This window comes from Procambarus clarkii, chromosome 27, assembly GCF_040958095.1.
Source record: "Procambarus clarkii isolate CNS0578487 chromosome 27, FALCON_Pclarkii_2.0, whole genome shotgun sequence".
Lineage (NCBI taxonomy): Eukaryota > Metazoa > Arthropoda > Malacostraca > Decapoda > Cambaridae > Procambarus > Procambarus clarkii.
Genome location: NC_091176.1, coordinates 42,641,241 through 42,668,557, shown reverse-complemented (window position 1 = coordinate 42,668,557; position 27,317 = coordinate 42,641,241).

Genomic DNA, 27,317 nt, shown 5'->3' with positions numbered 1-27,317 from the left:
AACCTAATATATAACCTAACCTAACCAATATGGCTGGGAACCTAGCAAAACTCTACTGATTTAAATTTACTTCAAACAAGAAACAGCCAATATGGAATCTCGATGACCACTGGATGGACAGGATTAAAGGACTCTAGAGCCATGAGGGCACTACGAGAGTCAATTACAACCACAAAGGAGGATCGACAATGAGAAAGCAAGAGACGGAGAACATAGAGAATAGCACAAAGTTTTGTTGTAAAGATGCTAGCCACCGAAGGGAGGCGACACATATAAGTGTGGTCAGGAAAAATAACAGAGTAGCCCACACCGTTCGCAGACTTGGGCCCATCAGAGAAGATGGAAATAGAGTGGGAGTGCGAAGAAAAGTGCTCAAAGAAAAGGCGTTTCAGAACCGTAGGAGGGGTAAAAGCTTCAGTGATGCGGGTCAAGGATGTACAAAACTTTGGACGGAGGTTCTCTCTACGGGGACAAGGAAGGAACAATACGAGGAGAAACATTAGAAATACGAACGGAAAGAGAATCCTGTAAGCGAGATAGTCGGACAGAATGAGGGAGGCGATAAAGAGGAACATTAACCACAGGAGGGGTAAAAGTTAAAGCACGACAGAAGCAAGAGGAAGGATGTTGTAAGCACTGCGCAAGATTGAGAAGAGAGTAGCGATCACTGCGGTCCTGGAAAGAGAGGAAGCCAGTGTCAACATACAAGCTGAGGGCGGGAGTCGAACGAAAGGCACCAGAGCTGAGACGAAACCCAGTATGGTGCAAAGCATCAAAATGGCGAAGATTTTAAGGAGAAGCAGAAGAGTATGCAGGGCAACCATAATCGAGTTAAGACAGGACAAGAGAGGAGTGCAAATAGAGGAGCGTGCGCCTATCAGCTCCCCAAGAAGTATGGGACAAAACCTAAAGTGAGTTAAGGGTTTTAGAGCATTCAACTCGAAGGTAAGAGATATGGGGTCACCAAGACAAACGAGTGCCAAAATTAACCCCAAAAGCTTAGCGGAATCCTTGCACACAAGGGGATGACCATAAAACGAGAAAGAGGAACGAAGAACGACATGCTTCCGAGTAAAAGTCATAGAACAAATCTTAGACGCAGAGAACTTGAAGCCATGATCGGTGGCCCAAGACGACACGGCATTAATCGCAAGTTGAAGCCACCGTTGCAGAAGAGTCGAATCATCACCCTGATAGCAAAGGGTAAGATCGTCAACATTGTGAGCGGAGAAGACGCCAGAAGGAAGAGATGAAAGAAGACCGTTGAGGGCAATTAGAAAAAGAGTAGTTCTTAAAACACTACCCTGGGGTACATCCTCATACTGCCTAAAAGGGGCAGAGAGAGTGGCACCAAGCCTGATACGAAATGAACGAAGAGAGGAAACTTTGGAGGAAGAGAGGGATATATTCCCACGAAGGCCAAAAGAATGAAGTTGGGACAGAATATGATACCGCCAGATAGTGTCGTTAGCCTTTTTCTGGTCAAAAAGAACGGCAACAACGGAGGTCTTTGCAAAAGTTATGCAAAAGCAGTACGAATATAGACCTCCAAGTTCACCAGGGCATCTGTTGTGCTGCGGCACTTGCGAAAACCAAATTGAGAAGGGGAGATGTGGTGATAGTGCTCTAAGAACGATATCAAACGAAGGTTAACCATACAATCAAAGAGCTTGCAGACACAAAAGGTGAGGGCAATAGGGCGAAAGTCCTTGGGGATGACCCGAGAGACCCTGGTTTCCAAACAGGGAAGACAACAGCATCGATCCAGTCCTCAGGGACTGACGACGACTCCCAGACCCGATTGTACAGACTCAGTAAATACTGAGGCGTGCACGGAGGGAGATGGCGAAGCATCTCATAACGAATGCCATCGGAGCCCGCTGCTGTAGAATCGCACTAGGGCAGACTGAAGCTCAGAGAGAGAGAGAAGGGATCGTTATGGGGAACGCGAAGATGGGTACAGAAATCTAAAGGACGAGATTCAAGAATAGGCTTACGAAGAAGGAAGGATTTGGGAAGATGAGAACCAGAACTAATAGATGAAAAGTGGGAACCCAGTTCGGTCATGACCTGCAACGGGTCACGACAGGTTTTTTTATGGTCACTGATGGTTGAGTGGTTATAGCCTCCTGTACACCAGTTACATAGTGCTCCTGGCAGTATGGGTTTGAGTCACTTCTGGGGTGTGGAGTTTTCAGTTACATATATGCCTGGGGACCATTCAGGGTTGTTCGCATTTATTTATATATATATATACATATATATATATACATACATATATATATATATATATATATATATATATATATATATATATATATATATATATATATATATATATATATATATATATATATATATATATATATATATTATTAAATATGACCGAAAAAGTAAGATTAATAATTCTAACACGAATTTTCTCAATCTTTCGTACATTACGCTTCACTGTTGGAGGTAAATCAAAAATCACTTCTCCAAAATTCATTTTTATTTCTAGTCTGACGCGACACGGGCGCGTTTCGTAAAACTTATTACATTTTCAAAGACTTCACAAATACACAACTGATTAGAACTTACGTATCTCTGCTATTATATCTACATTTGAGTGAGGTGGGAGGGATGATGTGGCATATAGTGATGTGGCATTAACACAAGACAGAACATGAGGGGATATTAATAGGGTATTAAAAGTATCAACACAAGACAGAACACGAAACAATGGGTATTGAATAGAAGTGTTTGTAGAAAGCCTATTGGTCCATATTTCTTGATGCTTCTATATTGGAGCGGAGTCTTGAGGTGGGTAGAATATAGTTGTGCAATAATTGGCTGTTGATTGCTGGTGTTGACTTCTTGATGTGTAGTGCCTCGCAAACGTCAAGCCGCCTGCTATCACTGTATCTATCGATGATTTCTGTGTTGTTTACTAGGATTTCTCTGGCGATGGTTTGGTTATGGGAAGAGATTATATGTTCCTTAATGGAGCCCTGTGGCAACAGGGCTCCATTAAGGAACATATAATCTCTTCCCATAACCAAACCATCGCCAGAGAAATCCTAGTAAACAACACAGAAATCATCGATAGATACAGCGATAGCAGGCGGCTTGACGTTTGCGAGGCACTACACATCAAGAAGTCAACACCAGCAATCAACAGCCAATTATTGCACAACTATATTCTACCCACCTCAAGACTCCGCTCCAATATAGAAGCATCAAGAAATATGGACCAATAGGCTTTTTACAAACACTTCTATTCAATACCCATTGTTTCGTGTTCTGTCTTGTGTTGATACTTTTAATACCCTATTAATATCCCCTCATGTTCTGTCTTGTGTTAATGCCACATCACTATATGCCACATCATCCCTCCCACCTCACTCAAATGTAGATATAATAGCAGAGATACGTAAGTTCTAATCAGTTGTGTATTTGTGAAGTCTTTGAAAATGTAATAAGTTTTACGAAACGCGCCCGTGTCGCGTCAGACTAGAAATAAAAATGAATTTTGGAGAAGTGATTTTTGATTTACCTCCAACAGTGAAGCGTAATGTACGAAAAATTGAGAAAATTCGTGTTAGAATTATTAATCTTACTTTTTCGGTCATATTTAATAATATATGTCTACAGGAAAGACTGCTACCAAAATATACTAATATATATATATATATATATATTTATATATATATATATATATATTTATATATATATATATATATATATATATATATATATATATATATATATATATATATATATATATATATATATATATATATATATATATATATATATATATATATATATATATATATATATATATTATCCCCTGTGGGCGCCACAGGGAACGGAAGCTGGGAGGAGGCTCTGCCGGCCATGTGCCATTATCTTGTGACATCCTGACCCCACGTGGCCCAGACTCAACAGTGTGCAGTGTGAACATCCTGGGAAGGTGTGAGAGTGGCGGGAAGTGCCCAGGGTGAACTATCGCAACCAAAAACAATCAAACAAGTGGATTGGCAGTGTGGAATCGTCTGAACTGCAGAGAGGGCCAACAAGGGCGCCCTGAGGGGCTCCCTCGGTTATGGTGGTGGGCGTGGGGGGTGGGGGATGGGGTGTTGTTGTGCGGTCAGTCGAGGGGGGGGGGTGACCAGTGTGTAAGTGTTTATGAAAATATCCCTGAAAAAAATAGATACCTCGGCTCTTGGGAAATAGGTATCGTGTTTTAAGTGCATCGCGTTCACAGTGAACCAGATTATATTGTGCAGTGATACCTGGTTGATACCTGGTTGATGGGGTTCTGGGAGTTCTTCTACTCCCCAAGGCCGGCCCGAGGCCAGGCTCGACTTGTGAGAGTTTGGTCCACCAGGCTGTTGCTTGGAGCGGCCCGCAGGCCCACATACCCACCACAGCCCGGTTGGTCCGGCACTCCTTGGAGGAATAAATCTAGTTTCCTCTTGAAAATGTCCACGGTTGTTCCGGCAATATTTCTTATGCTTGCTGGGAGGACGTTGAACAACCGCGGACCTCTGATGTTTATTCAGTGTTCTCTGATTGTGCCTATGGCACCTCTGCTCTTCATTGGTTCTATTCTACATTTTCTTCCATGTCGTTCACTCCAGTATGTTGTTATTTTACTGTGTAGATTTGGTACTTGGCCCTCCAGTATCTTCCAGGTGTATATTATTTGATATCTCTCTCGTCTTCTTTCTAGTGAGTACATTTGGAGGGCTTTGAGACGATCCCAATAATTTAGGTGCTTTATTGCGTCTATGCGTGCCGTATATGTTCTCTGTATTCCCTCTATTTCAGCAATCTCTCCTGCTTTGAAGGGGGAAGTGAGTACTGAGCAGTACTCAAGACGGGACAACACAAGTGCCTTGAAGAGTACAACCATTGTGATGGGATCCCTGGATTTGAAAGTTCTCGTAATCCATCCTATCATTTTTCTGGCTGTCGCAATATTTGCTTGGTTATGCTCCTTAAACGTTAGGTCGTCAGACATTATTATTCCCAAATCCTTTACATGCTGTTTTCCTACTATGGGTACATTTGATTGTGTTTTGTACTCTGTATTATGTTTAAGGTCCTCATTTTTACCGTACCTGAGTACCTGGAATTTATCACTGTTAAACATCATGTTATTTTCTGATGCCCAGTCGAAAACTTTATTAATATCAGCTTGAAGTTTTTCAATGTCCTCAGCCGAGGTAATTTTCATACTGATGTTTGTGTCATCTGCAAAGGATGATACGAAGCTGTGACTTGTATTTTTGTCTATATCTGATATGAGAATAAGGAAAAGCAGTGGTGCAAGGACTGTACCCTGAGGTACAGAGCTTTTCACTGCACTTGGACTAGATTTTATATGGTTGACAGTTACTCGCTGAGTCCTGTTTGACAGAAAACTGAGTATCCAGCGTCCTACTTTACCGGTTATTCCCATTGACTTCATTTTGTGTGCTATCACGCCATGGTCACATTTATCGAAAGCCTTTGCGAAGTCCGTGTATATCACATCAGCATTCTGTTTCTCTTCTAATGCCTCAGTGACTTTGTCGTAGTGCTCAAGTAGCTGTGAGAGGCACGATCTTCCCGCTCGAAATCCATGTTGGCCTGGGTTATGAAGGTCATTGGTCTCCATGAAATTGGTGACCTGACTCCTAATCACTCTCTCAAATACTTTTATGATGTGCGATGTTAGTGCAACTGGTCTATAATTTTTTGCCAATGCTTTGCTCCCTCCCTTGTGTAGAGGGGCTATGTCTGCTACTTTAAGTGCATCTGGTATCTCCCCCCTGTCCAAGCTCTTCCTCCACACTATACTGAGTGCCTGTGCTACCGGCACTTTGCATTTCTTTATAAATATTGAATTCCATGAGTCTGGACCTGGGGCCGAGTGCATGGGCATGTTTTCAATTTCTTTTTCAAAATTTAGTGCGCTCGTGTTTATATCAGTTATATTTACAGGGGTTTGAATATCCCGCATAAAGAAATTGTCTGGATCTTCCACCTTCATGTTGTTTATTGGAGTGCTAAACATGTCCTCATACTGCTTTTTTAGGATTTCACTAATTTCTTTGTCATCCTCCGTGTATGAACCTTCACTTGTACGAATAGGTCCAATACTGGCAGTGGTTTTTGCTTTTGATTTCGCATATGAGAAGAAATATTTTGGATTTTTCTTTATTTCCTGAATTGCTTTCTGTTCTAACTGCCTTTCTTCAGTTTCATATGAGTGTTTCAATTTCCGCTCGATTTCTTCAATCTCCCTATTTAAATTATTCCTTCTTTGACGGGAAATTCGTGTCTGCATAAGCAGTTCCGTTATTTTTTTCCTGCGTTTATAGTGTCGTCTGCGTTCTCTTTCTACGTTAGATCTCTTTCTGGCTTTCCTCAAAGGAACATGTTTCAGACATACTTGATACGCTTCTGAAGTAAGTTTTTCTATTCCTTCTGTAGGACTTGTATTATTTAGAACAGTTCGCCATGGAATGTTTGTAAGTTCCCTGTTTATTATCTCCCAGTCTATCCTTTTATTATTAAAATTGAATTTACTGAATAGCCCCTCTCGCTTTATCAACGTTTTAGGTCTATTCTGAGTATTGATGGTCGTTTGCACTTCAATGAGTTTGTGATCTGAGTATGTGGTATCTGATATCGTAATGTCTCTGATAATGTCTTCATTGTTCGTAAAGACCAGATCTAGAATATTTTCATTTCTCGTTGGCTCCGATATCTGCTGATTGAGTGAAAATTTGTCACAGAATCTAAGTAGTTCTCTAATCTGTGGTTGGTTAGGTCCTGATAGATTTCCTGGTATAATATTATTGTTTGCTATTTTCCACCTTAGACTAGGCAAGTTGAAGTCACCTAGGAAAATAATATCAGGTATCGGGTTCTCCAAATTATCAAGGCTATTCTCTATTTTGCTTATCTGTTCTGTGAATTCCTCAGCCGTTGCATCTGGCGGTTTGTATATTAGTATAATCACTAAATTTATTTTCTCTATTTTTAATCCCAGTACCTCTACCACCTCATTTGTAACGTTTAGGAGCTCCGAGCATACAAGGTCTTCCCTAATATACAGACCCACTCCTCCATGTGACCTAATTTTCCTATCACACCTGTATAGGTTATATCCTGGAATCCAGATCTCACTGTCCAACAATTCCCCTGCATGGGTTTCTGTGAAAGCTCCAAATACTGCATTTGACTCCGCGAGGAGGCCATTTATGAACTGTACTTTGTTGTTTGTTCTTGTTTTCAGTCCTTGTATGTTGGCAAAGATGAATGAGGTTACTCTATTAGTGATAGTTTGAATGGGAGACTTTTTCGGCACGTCCATTAATCGTGGACATAATGAGTTTGTTCTGACCAGTACTGATTGTTGTAGGGCAGTTTTCTGTCGTAGTTGTAGTTCACTTTCGGTGGGTAATTGTATCTGTAATTCTGGAATGCCAGTGGATCTGGCATCCAGTTCCATACACTCTCCATGCTGCTCCTTTTGAATTCTCTGCCGGTCTGGTATAAAAAATTTATAGAGTTTCCTCCAAATTCATTATCCTGCTTGCCACTCTTTATGTAGCGTTCCGTGCCTTTCACGTGAAAGTGTGGGCAGCTAAGGTCATAGCATTTTCTGTCCTCCAGTGAGGTTTGGCACATGTAAGGATGGAAAAACCTACATATTGATCCAAATCGACACTCATCTTTCCTAAGCATATTTAAACATTTTTTGGGATGTTGGTAACTGCATTCTAATCCTTTCTTATTACCAGCATATCTATGTCTGCATATGCCCTTTGCATAAAATTTGCATAAGTCTGTCCTTCTGTTCTGAATTGCTCTATCGAGAACCGTCGTGGTGTCTGTACCTATCGAGCTGTCAGTGCTGTCTGGTACACTTTCTAGTTTACTGTCATCTACATCCTGGCCTACTGAGTCAGAGTTTGCAACTTCCTGAGTTTCAGCCTCAGTTTCATCCCTGACTATAGCCTCCGCCCCTTGTATATTAGAATTGTTGTTCCTTTCCCACTCCTTCTGGATGGCTGGTAGGCTTCCAATGAATGATGTTTTCCGATCATGCGTCATGTTATCTAGAAGGTTTTTTAGGATATTCCAAGCTGGCAGGTCATTTTTACACACCCAGAGCAAGTGGCCATCTCTCAGTGCCGTAGTGTTACTCACTCCTGTACAAGCCGAATGGAATCTAGTCTTACAGATATAACATTCAATTCCCGTTGCCTTCGTCTTTAAGAAGTTGTTACAGTGGCCACAAATTTGTTTATTTACTCCCATATTGCCTTGTTTTGTTGTATATATCTATATATTTATAATATTATATGTATATTGTATATTTGTAACAATATATATGTATATATATTTATATGTTTAATATTATAATATTATATGTATATCGTATATTTGTAATATTATGTGTGTTATTTTGTTCAAACTTTATGGCAGGTACTTAGCGTAGGTAGCGAGGCTGGTCCCCCGGTCAGTACAGGTGACCTCTTGTGGCCCAGGTTGATGTCACCAGTTTCCAGTTACCCGATTTATAACCACTGATGCCGCCTCTTGCCACTATTCTATATTTCTAGTATTCTATATTTATAATATTCACTTCCAACTTATATGTTGTTGTGATACCCGTTCCACATCACTGTTCCACGAATCACCGTTCACTATTTTTTTTTTTTTTTTTTTTTTTTATCCTAATACACGCATGTACACAAAGCCTCGTTCACTGGCTCACACGTGGTCTCCCGTTTATTCTCTATTTAACACAAAGTTCTATTGTTAATGACTATTTTCAATTTTCCAGCGGTCACTATGCACTTTGTTATGTCTGTAATCGGTAATCCACGGCAGTAGTCCTACGAATCCCTGTTAATGTCCCGATTTTAACGGAGCGCGCACGGTACGTCTACCCCCTCCCTCGACCTCGACTCGACATGATATATCACGAAATTATACAAACGTGTTAGTGTCACCCCTCTGACCCCCCCCCCTCCCCATACCCGCTAGTGTGTACCGTCACCCAGCCCACGAGTCTCTCCCCCCCCACTGCCCCACCCAACCGCGACCGCCACCTCCATGTGTCCACCCCCTCACGCTACTTCCGCCCAGCGCCCGCCCAGCACCTGCCCAGCGTCCGCCAATGTCGCAGGTCACAACTGACAGCCAGGCTTCTCTCAGCCAAGAGGAGCCATCAATCGACGACAGGTATGGCACATGCCAAGTGTGTGACAAGGTGTGGAGACTCAAGCGCAACGGAGATGTGCGCAAGCATGCTCACAACGGAACCGATTGTCCGGGTATGTGGCGCCCTTCCAAAGAGAGTATCAATCAAGGCCCCACTCCAGCAGTCAGGGAAAACACCTCCAATAGCTTCATTTCGACAGAGAATCTACTAGAAGCCATCAGAGGAACATCGGTTAGAACCTTGCAACACATCCCCAAAGCTGCCCGGCCCCAGGCAGCAGCCAAACTATCCAGCATCTTGAAAAAGGTCAATGACTCCCCCAGAACCATCCAAGCATGGCGCAACCTTCTGTTTGGTAACATATGCCTAGCTGTCCCTGCAAGGAGAGACAAATCACTAGCATCGTCGGTCATTATGGCTATAAATAGTTTTCCTAGAGAGGACAACCAGGCACCCCTCCCCACCCGTGCCAAAAACACCCACCGCAGGAAAGGTATCAACAGCAGAACCGAGGCATCCAAAATCAGAGCAACAGTCAGCAAGAAAATAGAAGAAGGCAACACAATAGGGGCGACCAGAGTCATCACCAGTGAAGACACAGTTGCCACCAGGGATGCCCGTACAGCACAAGCCCTGAGGCGAAAAACACCCACCCAGAGCTCCTCGTGACGAAAGTGTTCCCCTAGTCGGTGTCACCAGAGCAGAACCCCTGTGTGTGCTTAAATCCATGGTGCATAAAGCAGCTTTATCCTTCCCACCAGGATTAGCAGGTGGGTTCACAGGACAAAGACCCAACCACATCAAACAAATGCTCAACCCTGCACTGGGAGACATTGCACAGGGCCTCCTGGTGGAACTAACTAGATTCACCAACACATGTCTAGCTGGCAACATACCAGAGACTATACGGCCTCTCTTTTTTGGCGCTACCCTCTGTGCCCTGAGGAAAAAAGATGGAGGAACCAGACCGATAGCTGTGGGCAATTCACTCCGGCGTCTCGTCACTAAGGCTGCTGCTAGAGCAGTTAGTCAGGCAGCAGCCGACATGCTGAAGCCAAAACTGCTTGGGTTTGGCATTCCCCGAGGGTGTGAGGCAGCGGCTCATGCAGCTAGAGCCTACATTGCAAACTTTACGGATGAAAAAGCCTTGATAAAGCTGGACTTCAAAAATGCTTTCAATCTGGTTAGAAGGGATGCAATACTCAGTGCAGTTTATTGCCTTTTTCCTTCCCTCTACCCGTTTGTAAACTCATGCTACAGCAAGAATCTAACTCTGCTTTTTGGGGAACATGAAACTGAATCACAAGAAGGTGTCCAACAGGGTGACCCCCTTGCTACTTTTCTTTTCTGCCTAGTTATCAAGGAAGTCACCGATAACCTGTCCAGTGAGCTCAACATTTGGTTTTTGGACGATGGTACTCTAGCCGGCCCCCCAGCCTCACTCTTGGACGACAAAAGAATAATTCAGGAGCAAGGAGCCAGCCTAGGCCTCACCCTGAACCCTTCCAAGTGCGAAATAACCTCCACCAACCAGCAAATAATAGAGCAAATAAAGGTTGTTTTGCCTGACATTCATACAACCAACCCTGAGGAAAGCACACTCCTAGGTGCTCCTCTTGGAAGGAATGCCATGGACGGGGTCCTTGGTAGAAGATCACTGACCTGAAGAGGATGAACGAGAGGATTGAAGACATCGATGCTCATGAAGCACTTTACCTCATCACCAGATGCTTGTCCCTCCCCAGGCTGACCTACTTTCTGAGATGTTCGCCTTCTTTTAACAATAATAAATTTGAAGAGTACGACAGCTTGCTGAAATCAATACTAGAAAAAAGCCCTCAATCTTTCCCTCAGCGACTCACAGTGGAAACAGGCCTCCCTTCCTTGTCAATCTCGGGGGCCTTGGCGTGCGCACAGCAACACAAATGGCTGTACCAGCCTTCCTGTCCTCTTCAGTGGGGTCTGACAACCTGGCGAAGGAAATCCTACCTGAGCACCTAGTTCAACAGGCAGGGGTAATTGATCCAAGCTTCGCAGATTGCACAACCAAATGGGTCTCTCTCGCAGGACCAGCACCCCAACCACCGCCTTCTGAAGACCATAAGCAATCCAGCTGGGATCGCTCCATTGCCCACCAAGAAGCTACGACTTTGCTAGAAGCTGCGACAACATGACACTGCCCGACTAAGAGCTGTAGCAGCTCCCCATGCAGGTGATTTCCTATTAGCAACCCCAATGTCAGCAACCGGCACCCGTCTCACACCGACGGCCCTCCGAATTGCCGTGGCTCTCCGCCTCGCTGCCCCAATCTATATATATATATATATATATATATATATATATATATATATATATATATATATATATATATATATATATATATATATATATATATATATATATATATATAGTGAGGATCCACAAGGTCTTCTCTGAGTACTCTTTATTTTCTTCTCTGAGGCTATGGGTCCCTACACTTGCACCAGAGGTGGTACCCCTATATATATATATATATATATATATATATATATATATATATATATATATATATATATATATATATATATATATATATATATATATATATATATATATATATATATATATATATATATATATATATATATATATATATATATATATATATATATATATATAAGCCTATACTTGCATAAACCACAAGTGAATATTAACAATCTTTGGACAACACCCACCAGTGGGACTCGAACCCAGAAAGCACAACTACCTTCCAGTAGCTGGCATAACTAGTATGCTTTAACCCACTACGCCATCAGACCTTACGAAAGAAGTAGATAGTTCGAGATATATATCTCAAACATCTCCACCTCCCGAAGGCACCAGATGAGTGAGGGGTCAGTCTGCATTTTTCGTCAAGCCACTGTCAATGTGAGAGAACTCGTGTCCAGCTTATAAGCCTATACTTGCATAAACCACAAGTGAAGATTAACAATCTTTGGACAACACCCACCAGTGGGACTCGAACCCAGAAAGCACAACTACCTTCCAGTAGCTGGCATAACTAGTATGCTTTAACCCACTACGCCATCAGACCTTACAAAAGAAGTAGATAGTTCGAGATATATATCTCAAACATCTCCACCTCCCGAAGGCACCAGATGAGTGAGGGGTCAGTCTGCATTTTTCGTCAAGCCACTGTCAATGTGAGAGAACTCGTGTCCAGCTTATAAGCCTATACTTGCATAAACCACAAGTGAAGATTAACAATCTTTGGACAACACCCACCAGTGGGACTCGAACCCAGAAAGCACAACTACCTTCCAGTAGCTGGCATAACTAGTATGCTTTAACCCACTACGCCATCAGACCTTGCAAAAGAAGTAGATAGTTCGAGATATATATCTCAAACATCTCCACCTCCCGAAGGCACCAGATGAGTGAGGGGTCAGTCTACATTTTTCGTCAAGCCACTGTCAATGTGAGAGAACTCGTGTCCAGCTTATAAGCCTATACTTGCATAAACCACAAGTGAAGATTAACAATCTTTGGACAACACCCACCAGTGGGACACGAACCCAGAAAGCACAACTACCTTCCAGTAGCTGGCATAACTAGTATGCTTTAACCCACTACGCCATCACACCTTACAAAAGAAGTAGATAGTTCGAGATATATATCTCAAACATCTCCACCTCCCGAAGGCACCAGATGAGTGAGGGGTCAGTCTGCATTTTTCGTCAAGCCACTGTCAATGTGAGAGAACTCGTGTCCAGCTTATAAGCCTCTACTTGCATAAACCACAAGTGAAGATTAACAATCTTTGGACAACACCCACCAGTGGGACTCGAACCCAGAAAGCACAACTACCTTCCAGTAGTTGGCATAGCTAGTATGCTTTAACCCACTACGCCATCAGCCCTTACAAAAGAAGTAGATAGTTCGAGATATATATCTCAAACATCTCCACCTCCCGAAGGCACCAGATGAGTGAGGGGTCAGTCTGCATTTTTCGTCAAGCCACTGTCAATGTGAGAGAACTCGTGTCCAGCTTATAAGCCTATACTTGCATAAACCACAAGTGAAGATTAACAATCTTTGGACAACACCCACCAGTGGGACTCGAACCCAGAAAGCACAACTACCTTACAGTAGCTGGCATAACTAGTATGCTTTAACCCACTACGCCATCAGACCTTACAAAAGAAGTAGATAGTTCGAGATATATATCTCAAACATCTCCACCTCCCGAAGGCACCAGATGAGTGAGGGGTCAGTCTGCATTTTTCGTCAAGCCACTGTCAATGTGAGAGAACTCGTGTCCAGCTTATAAGCCTATACTTGCATAAATCACAAGTGAAGATTAACAATCTTTGGACAACACCCACCAGTGGGACTCGAACCCAGAAAGCACAACTACCTTCCAGTAGCTGGCATAACTAGTATGCTTTAACCCACTACGCCATCAGACCTTGCAAAAGAAGTAGATAGTTCGAGATATATATCTCAAACATCTCCACCTCCCGAAGGCACCAGATGAGTGAGGGGTCAGTCTACATTTTTCGTCAAGCCACTGTCAATGTGAGAGAACTCGTGTCCAGCTTATAAGCCTATACTTGCATAAACCACAAGTGAAGATTAACAATCTTTGGACAACACCCACCAGTGGGACACGAACCCAGAAAGCACAACTACCTTCCAGTAGCTGGCATAACTAGTATGCTTTAACCCACTACGCCATCACACCTTACAAAAGAAGTAGATAGTTCGAGATATATATCTCAAACATCTCCACCTCCCGAAGGCACCAGATGAGTGAGGGGTCAGTCTGCATTTTTCGTCAAGCCACTGTCAATGTGAGAGAACTCGTGTCCAGCTTATAAGCCTCTACTTGCATAAACCACAAGTGAAGATTAACAATCTTTGGACAACACCCACCAGTGGGACTCGAACCCAGAAAGCACAACTACCTTCCAGTAGTTGGCATAGCTAGTATGCTTTAACCCACTACGCCATCAGCCCTTACAAAAGAAGTAGATAGTTCGAGATATATATCTCAAACATCTCCACCTCCCGAAGGCACCAGATGAGTGAGGGGTCAGTCTGCATTTTTCGTCAAGCCACTGTCAATGTGAGAGAACTCGTGTCCAGCTTATAAGCCTATACTTGCATAAACCACAAGTGAAGATTAACAATCTTTGGACAACACCCACCAGTGGGACTCGAACCCAGAAAGCACAACTACCTTACAGTAGCTGGCATAACTAGTATGCTTTAACCCACTACGCCATCAGACCTTACAAAAGAAGTAGATAGTTCGAGATATATATCTCAAACATCTCCACCTCCCGAAGGCACCAGATGAGTGAGGGGTCAGTCTGCATTTTTCGTCAAGCCACTGTCAATGTGAGAGAACTCGTGTCCAGCTTATAAGCCTATACTTGCATAAATCACAAGTGAAGATTAACAATCTTTGGACAACACCCACCAGTGGGACTCGAACCCAGAAAGCACAACTACCTTCCAGTAGCTGGCATAACTAGTATGCTTTAATCCACTACACCATCACACCTTACAAAAGAAGTAGATAGTTCGAGATATATATCTCAAACATCTCCAACTCCCGAAGGCACCAGATGAGTGAGGGGTCAGTCTGCATTTTTCGTCAAGCCACTGTCAATGTGAGAGAACTCGTGTCCAGCTTATAAGCCTCTACTTGCATAAACCACAAGTGAAGATTAACAATCTTTGGACAACACCCACCAGTGGGACTCGAACCCAGAAAGCACAACTACCTTCCAGTAGCTGGCATAGCTAGTATGCTTCAACCCACTACGCCATCAGACCTTACAAAAGAAGTAGATAGTTCGAGATATATATCTCAAACATCTCCACCTCCCGAAGGCACCAGATGAGTGAGGGGTCAGTCTGCATTTTTCGTCAAGCCACTGTCAATGTGAGAGAACTCGTGTCCAGCTTATAAGCCTATACTTGCATAAACCACAAGTGAAGATTAACAATCTTTGGACAACACCCACCAGTGGGACTCGAACCCAGAAAGCACAACTACCTTCCAGTAGCTGGCATAACTAGTATGCTTTAACCCACTACGCCATCAGACCTTACAAAAGAAGTAGATAGTTCGAGATATATATCTCAAACATCTCCACCTCCCGAAGGCACCAGATGAGTGAGGGGTCAGTCTGCATTTTTCGTCAAGCCACTGTCAATGTGAGAGAACTCGTGTCCAGCTTATAAGCCTATACTTGCATAAACCACAAGTGAAGATTAACAATCTTTGGACAACACCCACCAGTGGGACTCGAACCCAGAAAGTACAACTACCTTCCAGTAGCTGGCATAACTAGTATGCTTTAACCCACTACGCCATCAGACCTTACAAAAGAAGTAGATAGTTCGAGATATATATCTCAAACATCTCCACCTCCCGAAGGCACCAGATGAGTGAGGGGTCAGTCTGCATTTTTCGTCAAGCCACTGTCAATGTGAGAGAACTCGTGTCCAGCTTATAAGCCTATACTTGCATAAACCACAAGTGAAGATTAACAATCTTTGGACAACACCCACCAGTGGGACTCGAACCCAGAAAGCACAACTACCTTCCAGTAAATATATATATATATATATATATATATATATATATATATATATATATATATATATATATATATATATATATATATACCCCTATATATATATAGGAACTAATAGATGTCCAATAGGCTTGTAGAAAGCCTATTGGTCCATATTTCTTGATGCTTCTATATTGGAGCGGAGTCTTGAGGTGGGTAGAATATAGTCTACCCACTACTCTATATTCTACCCACCTCAAGACTCCGCTCTAATATAGAAGCATCAAGAAATATATATATATATATATATATATATATATATATATATATATATATATATATATATATATATATATATATATATATATATATATATATATATATATATATATATATGCGAACAAGCCTGAATGGTCCCCAGGACAATATGCAACTGAAAACTCACACCCCAGAAGTGACTCGAACCCATACTCCCAGGAGCAACGCAACTGGTATGTACAAGACGCCTTAATCCACTTGACCATCACGACCGGACAAAATGAGGTGATAGCCGAGGCTATTTGAACCACCCCACCGCCGGCACTCGGATAGTAATCTTGGGCATAGCATTTTACCAAATCACCTCATTCTTTGGGGCACACGTGAGGAACACAAATGCGAACAAGCCTGAATGGTCCCCAGGACAATATGCAACTGAAAACTCTATATATATCTATATATATATATATCTATATATATATATATCTTTGAAAAAAAAGAGATATATATATATATATATATATATATATATATATATATATATATATATATATATCTTTGAAAAAAAAAGATATATATATATATATATATATATATATATATATATATATATATATATATATCTTTGAAAAAAAAAGATATATATATATATATATATATATATATATATATATATATATATATATATATATATATATATATATATATATATATATATATATATATATATATGCCTTAAGCAGAGACACTGTGTCTTCCCATATTAACAGGGACTTGATGAAATTAACGTCTAAATGACCCCTCACTTGCTCTGGTGCTCTTGGGAGGTGTTGATCTTTGGGGGATTTAAAATACTCCGAAATTACCATCTCTTTTAAGGGTCTGAGCGGTGGTGCAGAGGGTTAAGGCGTACCTGTTATGCCAGTTGCTGGAAGGCTTCTGTGCTGGCTAGGGTTCGAGTCTCCTGGTGGGAAAGTGTTCTAAAGTTATATATATATATATATATATATATATATATATATATATATATATATATATATATATATGTCGTACCTAGTAGCCGGAACTCACTTCTCAGCCTACTATGCAAGGCCCGATTTGCCTATTAAGCCAAGTTTTCATGAATTAATTGTTTTTCGACTACCTAACCTACCTAACCTAACCTAACCTAACTTTTTCGGCTACCTAACCTAACCATAACCTATAAAGATTGGTTAGGTTAGGTTAGGTAGGGTTGGTTAGGTTCGGTCATATATCTACGTCAATTTTAACTCCAATAAAAAAAATAGACCTCATACATAATGAAATGGGTAGCTTTATCATTTCATAAGAAAAAAATTAGAGGAAATATATTAATTCAGGAAAACTTGGCTTATTAGGCAAATCGGGCCTTGCATAGTAGGCTGAGAAGTGTGTTCTGGCTATTAGGTACGACATATATATATATATATATATATATATATATATATATATATATATATATATATATATATATATATATATATATATATATATATATATATATATATATATATATATATATATATATATATATATGTCGTACCTAGTAGCCAGAACGCACTTCTCTGCCTACTATGCAAGGCCCGATTTGCCTAATAAGCCAACTTTTCCTGAATTATTATATTTTCTCAAATTTTTTTCTTATGAAATGATAAAACTACAAATTTCATTATGTATGAGGTAAAAAAAAATTTATTGGAGTTAAAATTAACGTAGATATATGAGCAAACCTAACCAACCCTACCTAACCTAACCTAACCTATCTTTATAGGTTAGGTTAGGTTAGGTAGCCGAAAAAGTTAGGTTAGGTTAGGTTAGGTATGTTAGGTAGTCGAAAAACAATTAATTCATGAAAACTTGGCTTATTAGGCAAATTGGGCCTTGCATAGTAGGTTGAGAAGTGCGTTCTGGCTACTAGGTACGACATATATATATATATATATATATATATATATATATATATATATATATATATATATATATATATATATATGTATATATATATATATATATATATATGTATATATATATATATATAAATATATATATATATATATATATATATATATATATATATATATATATATATATATATATATATATATATATATATATATATATATATATATATATATATATATATATATATATATATATATATATTAGTATATTTTGGTAGCAGTCTTTCCTGTAGACATATATTATTAAATATGACCGAAAAAGTAAGATTAATAATTCTAATACGAATTTTCTCAATCTTTCGTACATTACGCTTCACTGTTGGAGGTAAATCAAAAATCACTTCTCCAAAATTTTTTTTATTTCTAGTCTGACGCGACACGGGCGCGTTTCGTAAAACTTATTACATTTTCAAAGACTTCACAAATACACAACTGATTAGAACTTGCGTTTCTCTGATTTTATATCTACATTTGAGTGAGGTGGGAAGGATGATGTGGCATTAACACAAGACAAAACACTAGGGGATATTAATAGGGTATTAAAAGTATCAACACAAGACAGAACAGAAACAATGGGTATTGAATAGAAGTGTTTGTAGAAAGCCTATTGGTCCATATTTCTTGATGCTTCTATATTGGAGCGGAGTCTTGAGGTGGGTAGAATATAGTTGTGCAATAATTGGCTGTTGATTGCTGGTGTTGACTTCTTGATGTGTAGTGCCTCGCAAACGTCAAGCCGCCTGCTATCGCTGTATCTATCGATGATTTCTGTGTTGTTTACTAGGATTTCTCTGGCGATGGTTTGGTTATGGGAAGAGATTATATGTTCCTTAATGGAGCCCTGTTGCTTATGCATCGTTAAACGCCTAGAAAGAGATGTTGTTGTCTTGCCTATATACTGGGTTTTTTGGAGCTTACAGTCCCCAAGTGGGCATTTGAAGGCATAGACGACGTTAGTCTCTTTTAAAGCGTTCTGTTTTGTGTCTGGAGAGTTTCTCATGAGTAGGCTGGCCGTTTTTCTGGTTTTATAGTAAATCGTCAGTTGTATCCTCTGATTTTTGTCTGTAGGGATAACGTTTCTATTAACAATATCTTTCAGGACCCTTTCCTCCGTTTTATGAGCTGTGGAAAAGAAGTTCCTGTAAAATAGTCTAATAGGGGGTATAGGTGTTGTGTTAGTTGTCTCTTCGGAGGTTGCATGGCTTTTCACTTTCCTTCTTATGATGTCTTCGATGAAACCATTGGAGAAGCCGTTATTGACTAGGACCTGCCTTACCCTACAGAGTTCTTCGTCGACTTGCTTCCATTCTGAGCTGTGGCTGAGAGCACGGTCGACGTATGCGTTAACAACACTCCTCTTGTACCTGTCAGGGCAGTCGCTGTTGGCATTTAGGCACATTCCTATGTTTGTTTCCTTAGTGTAGACTGCAGTGTGGAAACCTCCGCTCTTTTCCATGACTGTTACATCTAGAAAAGGCAGCTTCCCATCCTTTTCCGTCTCGTAAGTGAAACGCAGCACGGAACTCTGCTCAAATGCCTCCTTCAGCTCCTGCAGATGTCTGACATCAGGTACCTGTGTAAAAATGTCGTCAACATACCTGCAGTATATGGCCGGTTTCAAGTTCATGTCGACTAAGACTTTTTGCTCGATGGTACCCATGTAGAAGTTTGCAAACAGGACACCTAGGGGAGAACCCATGGCGACCCCATCTACTTGCTTATACATGTGCCCATCCGGGCTCAAGAAGGGTGCCTCTTTAGTACAAGCTTGGAGTAGTTTCCTCAGAATCCTTTCTGGCATGTCAAGAGGAGTACAGGCTGGATCACGATACACTCTGTCGGCTATCATTCCGATTGTCTCGTCCACAGGTACGTTGGTAAACAGCGATTCTACGTCCAACGCACAAGCCAGGAAACCCACTTCGGCCAATCATTAGCCAGATACCCACGCCCACGTACAGACTGGCGAAGCGACTCAACGGCCTGCTGACTCCTTATGTTCCTTGCGCCTTCAGCCTGAAGTCTCCAAAGGAATTTGTGGACTTACTGCGGGGCGCACGGGCCACAGGGATAAGAGCCTCGTTGGACGTAGAATCGCTGTTTACCAACGTACCTGTGGACGAGACAATCGGAATGATAGCCGACAGAGTGTATCGTGATCCAGCCTGTACTCCTCTTGACATGCCAGAAAGGATTCTGAGGAAACTACTCCAAGCTTGTACTAAAGAGGCACCCTTCTTGAGCCCGGATGGGCACATGTATAAGCAAGTAGATGGGGTCGCCATGGGTTCTCCCCCTAGGTGTCCTGTTTGCAAACTTCTACATGGGTACCATCGAGCAAAAAGTCTTAGTCGACATGAACTTGAAACCGGCCATATACTGCAGGTATGTTGACGACATTTTTACACAGGTACCTGATGTCAGACATCTGCAGGAGCTGAAGGAGGCATTTGAGCAGAGTTCCGTGCTGCGTTTCACTTACGAGACGGAAAAGGATGGGAAGCTGCCTTTTCTAGATGTAACAGTCATGGAAAAGAGCGGAGGTTTCCACACTGCAGTCTACACTAAGGAAACAAACATAGGAATGTGCCTAAATGCCAACAGCGACTGCCCTGACAGGTACAAGAGGAGTGTTGTTAACGCATACGTCGACCGTGCTCTCAGCCACAGCTCAGAATGGAAGCAAGTCGACGAAGAACTCTGTAGGGTAAGGCAGGTCCTAGTCAATAACGGCTTCTCCAATGGTTTCATCGAAGACATCATAAGAAGGAAAGTGAAAAGCCATGCAACCTCCGAAGAGACAACTAACACAACACCTATACCCCCTATTAGACTATTTTACAGGAACTTCTTTTCCACAGCTCATAAAACGGAGGAAAGGGTCCTGAAAGATATTGTTAATAGAAACGTTATCCCTACAGACAAAAATCAGAGGATACAACTGACGATTTACTATAAAACCAGAAAAACGGCCAGCCTACTCATGAGAAACTCTCCAGACACAAAACAGAACGCTTTAAAAGAGACTAACGTCGTCTATGCCTTCAAATGCCCACTTGGGGACTGTAAGCTCCAAAAAACCCAGTATATAGGCAAGACAACAACATCTCTTTCTAGGCGTTTAACGATGCATAAGCAACAGGGCTCCATTAAGGAACATATAATCTCTTCCCATAACCAAACCGTCGCCAGAGAAATCCTAGTAAACAACACAGAAATCATCGATAGATACAGCGATAGCAGGCGGCTTGACGTTTGCGAGGCACTACACATCAAGAAGTCAACACCAGCAATCAACAGCCAATTATTGCACAACTATATTCTACCCACCTCAAGACTCCGCTCCAATATAGAAGCATCAAGAAATATGGACCAATAGGCTTTCTACAAACACTTCTATTCAATACCCATTGTTTCTGTTCTGTCTTGTGTTGATACTTTTAATACCCTATTAATATCCCCTAGTGTTTTGTCTTGTGTTAATGCCACATCATCCTTCCCACCTCACTCAAATGTAGATATAAAATCAGAGAAACGCAAGTTCTAATCAGTTGTGTATTTGTGAAGTCTTTGAAAATGTAATAAGTTTTACGAAACGCGCCCGTGTCGCGTCAGACTAGAAATAAAAATGAATTTTGGAGAAGTGATTTTTGATTTACCTCTAACAGTGAAGCGTAATGTACGAAAGATTGAGAAAATTCGTATTAGAATTATTAATCTTACTTTTTCGGTCATATTTAATAATATATATATATATATATGTATATATATATATATATATATATATATATATATATATATATATATGTATATATATATATATATATATATATATATATATATATATATATATATATATATATATATGTATATATATATATATGCATATGTATATATATATATATATATATATATATATATATATATATATATATATATATATATATATATATATATATATATATATATATATATATGTCGTACCTAGTAGCCAGAACTCACTTCTCAGCCTACTATGCAAGGCCCGATTTGCCTAATAAGCCAAGTTTTCATGAATTAATGTTTTTTCGTCTATCTAACCTACCTAACCTAACCTAACCTAGCTTTTTTTGGCTACCCAGCCTAACCTTACCTATATATATAGGTTAGGTTGATATCCACTAGGCCACTAGGCCTCGTAGTCCGAGGTCCGGGCCCGAGCGGACAGCACACTGGACTTGTGATCCTGTGGTCCTGGGTTCGATCCCAGGCGCCGGCGAGAAACAATGGGCAGAGTTTCTTTCACCCTATGCCCCTGTTACCTAGCAGTAAAATAGGTACCTGGGTGTTAGTCAGCTGTCACGGGCTGCTTCCTGGGGGTGGAGGCCTGGTCGAGGACCGGGCCGCGGGGACACTAAAAAGCCCCGAAATCATCTCAAGATAACCTCAAGATAAGGTTAGGTTAGGTAGGGTTGGTTAGGTTCGGTCATATATCTACGTTAATTTTAACTTCAATAAAAAAAAATTGACCTCATACATATTGAAAAGGGTAGCTTTATCATTTCATAAGAAAAAAATTATAGTAAATATATTAATTCAGGAAAACTTGGCTTATTAGGCCAATCGGGCCTTGAATAGTAGGCTGAGAAGTGAGTTCTGGCTACTAGGTACGACATATATATATATGTATATATATATATGTTTATGTATATATATATATATATATATATATATATATATATATATATATATATATATATATATATATATATATATATATATATGTATATATATATATGTAGACTTTCCAAATGGCTTGTCCAAGTCTTGTCTCCAGTAGTAGGTTCCATTTCCAACTCACACATAACAAACAACTTGGACTTGGTTAACAAGTTGTCTAGTTTGAAATTAAAATATGATTTTAAACTTGTGAGTTTTGATGTGACGGCTCTGTTCACTAGGGTTCCTGTTGATTACCTGTTGTCATTCTTACGGGATCTACTCCCAAGGTATAATTTAACTTTGCCTACTAACACCATTATTGAACTTATAAAATTGTGCATTAAAGTTAATTATTTCAGCTTTAATGATTCATTTTATAAACAAACAATTGGCATGGCGATGGGTAACCCCCTCTCCCCTGTTTTGAGCAATCTGTACATGGAATGTTTCGAAAGAAATATCCTTCCCAGGATTTTACCCTCAAATTTGCTTTGGTACAGGTACGCTGACGATATGCAGGCGATGAGTCACAATAACGTGGCTGAAGTATGTTGACCAGACCACACACTAGAAATTGAAGGGACGACGACGTTTCGGTCCGTCCTGGACCATTCTCAAGTCGATTGTGAATAACAATCGACTTGAGAATGGTCCAGGACGGACCGAAACGTCGTCGTCCCTTCAATTTCTAGTGTGTGGTCTGGTCAACGTTGACGATATTTTGTGCCTGTGGCCGGTTAATCATGACGAAACTGATTTTCTCAATCAAATCAATTCGCTGGTTCCGTCAATTAAATTCACAATTGAGAACGAAGTGAATGGTGTTCTGCCTTTTTTAGATATCATGATTCATAGAATTGGTAGAAGTTTCAAATTCAATGTGTATAGGAAACCTACCAATGTGTGCTCGTATGTACATTTCTATTCAAATCTTCATGTTCAGGTCAAGCGGGCAGTTTTTTCTGGTATGTTTCTCAGAGCACTGAGAGTTTGCAGTCCGGAATTTTTCGATGAAGAAATAGCAAATATATTTTAATTTGGGAAGAAGTTAAAATACCCAAAATCGATCTTGGATCTTGCGTTTGGTCAAGCAAAAAGGACTTTCTACAAACAGACTACTAAGTCGAAACCAGAACTGAAAAATTCGTTGGAATTACCATATTCTGAGGGTCTAGTAAATCTTGCCCCAGCCCTGAAGAACCTTAATATTAATCTAGTGTTCAAAAATAATAATACAGTTAAGTCCATGTTAATTAAGAACTCGCCCTCGTCTGTAGCAGGTTGTGTGTATTCCATCCCTTGTAATGAGTGTTCATGTGTTTACATCGGCCAGACAGGAAAATCTCTTTCCTCGCGTTTAAAACAGCATTCATATGCTATTCGTACAGCCCAGCAATCCAGTGCATTGTATTTACATTCCAGTTTATGTAATCATTCTATCGACTTCACAGGGGCAAAATGTATTGTTAAAAGTAAGGATTTTGTTGAACGAAACGTGATCGAGTCTGCTCTGATCAAACATTGTAACAACAGCCTTAATGTGAGCCCCGGTATGTACAAGTTGGATCCCTATTTAAGCCTCAATATAGCACGTCAAAACAATATTGCAATCATTTAACACGTATGGCACTTGGAGATATTAATAGGAGCTGCCTTGTGTGGGCCAATGGGCCTTCTGCGGTTGCCTTCTTTCTTATAATTCCTTTCCTCCACTTATTTTTGGTGGTCAGGTGATCTGCCCAGGCGGATATAAAGGTCTGATCAGCAATCTTATCTTCATTCTACTTTGCTCTGATGAAGGCGAATTAGCCGAAAACGCGTTAAGCATTTTCTATTTTTCATATGTGGTTATTCTGCATACTTGGATCAGTGTTTTCGTGATCATTGTTGCATATATGTATATGTATGCGAACAAGCCTGAATGGTCCCCAGGACAATACGCAACTGAAAACTATATGTATATATATATATATAATATGTATATATATATATATAAAATATGTATATATATATATAAAATATGTATATATATATATAAAATATGTATATATATATATATATATATATATATATATATATATATATATATATATATATATATATATATATATATATATATATATATGTATGTATATATATATATATATATATATATATATATATATATATATATATATATATATATATATATATATATATATATATATATATATATATATATATATATATATGTGACCGAAAAAGTAAGATTAATAATTTTAACACGAATTTTCTCAATCTTTCGTACATTTCTTTTCACTGTTTCAGGTAATTCAAAAATCAATTCTCCAAAATTCATTTTTATTTCTAGTCTGACGCGACACTTGAGCGCGTTTCGTAAAACTTATTACATTTTCAAAGACTTTACACATACACAACTGAATAGAACTTACATATCTCTGATTTGTTTATATCTACATTTGAGTGAGGTGGTATTTAATAGGGTATTAATTTCATCAACACAAGACAGAACACGAAACAATGGGTACTGAAATGGAAGTGATTGTAGAAAGCCTATTGGTCCATATTTCTTGATGCTTCTATATTGGAGCGGAGTCTTGAGGTGGGTAGAATATAGTTGTGCATTAATTGGCTGTTGATTGCTGGTGTTGACTTCCTAATGTGCAGTGCCTCGCAAACGTCTGCTATCGCTGTATCTATCGATGATTTCTGTGTTGTTTACTAGGATTTCTCTGGCGATGGTTTGGTTGTGGGAAGAGATTATATGTTCCTTAATGGAGCCCTGTTGCTTATGCATCGTTAAACGCCTAGAAAGAGATGTTGTTGTCTTGCCTATATACTGGGTTTTTTGGAGCTTACAGTCCCCAAGTGGGCATTTGAAGGCATAGACGACGTTGGTCTCTTTTAAAGCGTTCTGCTTTGTGTCTGGAGAGTTTCTCATGAGTAGGCTGGCCGTATTTCTGGTTTTATAGTAAATCGTCAGTTGTATCCTCTGATTTTTGTCTGTAGGGATAACGTTTCTATTAACAATATCTTTCAGGACCCTTTCCTCCATTTTATGAGCTGTGGAAAAGAAGTTCCTGTAAAATAGTCTAATAGGGGGTATAGGTGTCGGAAAATCCGACACCATTTAATATATCATACAGACAGATAATAATTGCTGCTGTATTACCAACAAGTAACCCATAGAAAACGTAACTTGTAGTGGAATTGCCGTCTAAAGAAAACGGGATATCATCACCACATACAATTATAAATTCACCAGCTATTCTGCTGGGAATTATTCTTAAACCATTATTCTTGTACCATTATTAGTCTTTGGACTTTACCATCATAAAACATCTCATATAAATTAACTAAATTATCAATATTAAAGTAGAGTAAATGTGACCCTTCTATCACTTTCTATCATGTGGACAATGTAAGCCAGGCGTCAGGGTGAGGAAGGGGCAGCCATTGTTGAGACTAGACCAGAGGCTCTCGGGAGCAAATTCGGCTCCTGTTAATTTTACTTGGACGTAGTGTTATGGAAACCAAAGGTGTACCATTATCAACACGCTGTCATAAAATCAAGTTAAGTGTTCTTTCCGAAACCCATTATCTATCATTAGTGGCCATTAATGTCATTGGGTAGGGTTAGCCGGTTAGAGCACGATATAGCCTCAAACTAAAGGTAATTTAGCCAGGTCTTCATTGTTCCATGTACAGTATTTTCTCTGATATACCTGTCATATATAGGAATCTGGCTTTACAGCTAGCGCCCTTTTAACAGGTCAAGACGAGGAAGCAAGACTTTGTGCACCAGTTACTGGGTGATGGAAGCTACCTCAAAGAGGATAATTTGGTGTCTACATCCTAGTTATACCTGGTGGACTAACCTGCTGTATTATAAGGTAAGGAACCTCTTCAATGTATGTAGTCTAATACTGTAGTTTGATTAGCTGCATATATATAAATTTAATTAATATAAACCCCCCCTAATGTGTAGAGGATCGATTTGTGAGATTATTGCAGAAATACAGTCCACTTATCATTATACAAATTGCTATCGAAGTATATAAATTAACGTAAATATAAATCTCACAGGTCGGTTCCCACATTATGTGTTGTGTTAGTTGTCTCTTCAGAGGTTGCATGGCGTTTCACTTTCCTTCTTATGATGTCTTCGACGAAACCATTGGAGAAGCCGTTGTTGACTAGGACCTGCCTTACTCTACAGAGTTCTTCGTCGACTTGCTTCCATTCTGAGCTGTGGATGAGAGCACGGTCGACATATGCGTTAACAACACTCCTCTTGTACCTGTCTGGGCAGTCGCTGTTGGCATTTAGGCACATTCCTATGTTCGTTTCCTTAGTGTAGACTGCAGTGTGGAAACCTCCGCTCTTTTCCATGACTGTTACATCTAGAAAGGGCAGCTTCCCATCCTTTTCCATCTCGTAAGTGAAACGCAGCACGGAACTCTGCTCAAATGCCTCCTTCAGCTCCTGCAGATGTCTGACATCAGGTACATGTGTAAAAATGTCGTCAACATACCTGCAGTATATGGCCGGTTTCAAGTTCATGTCGACTAAGACTTTTTGCTCGATGGTACCCAT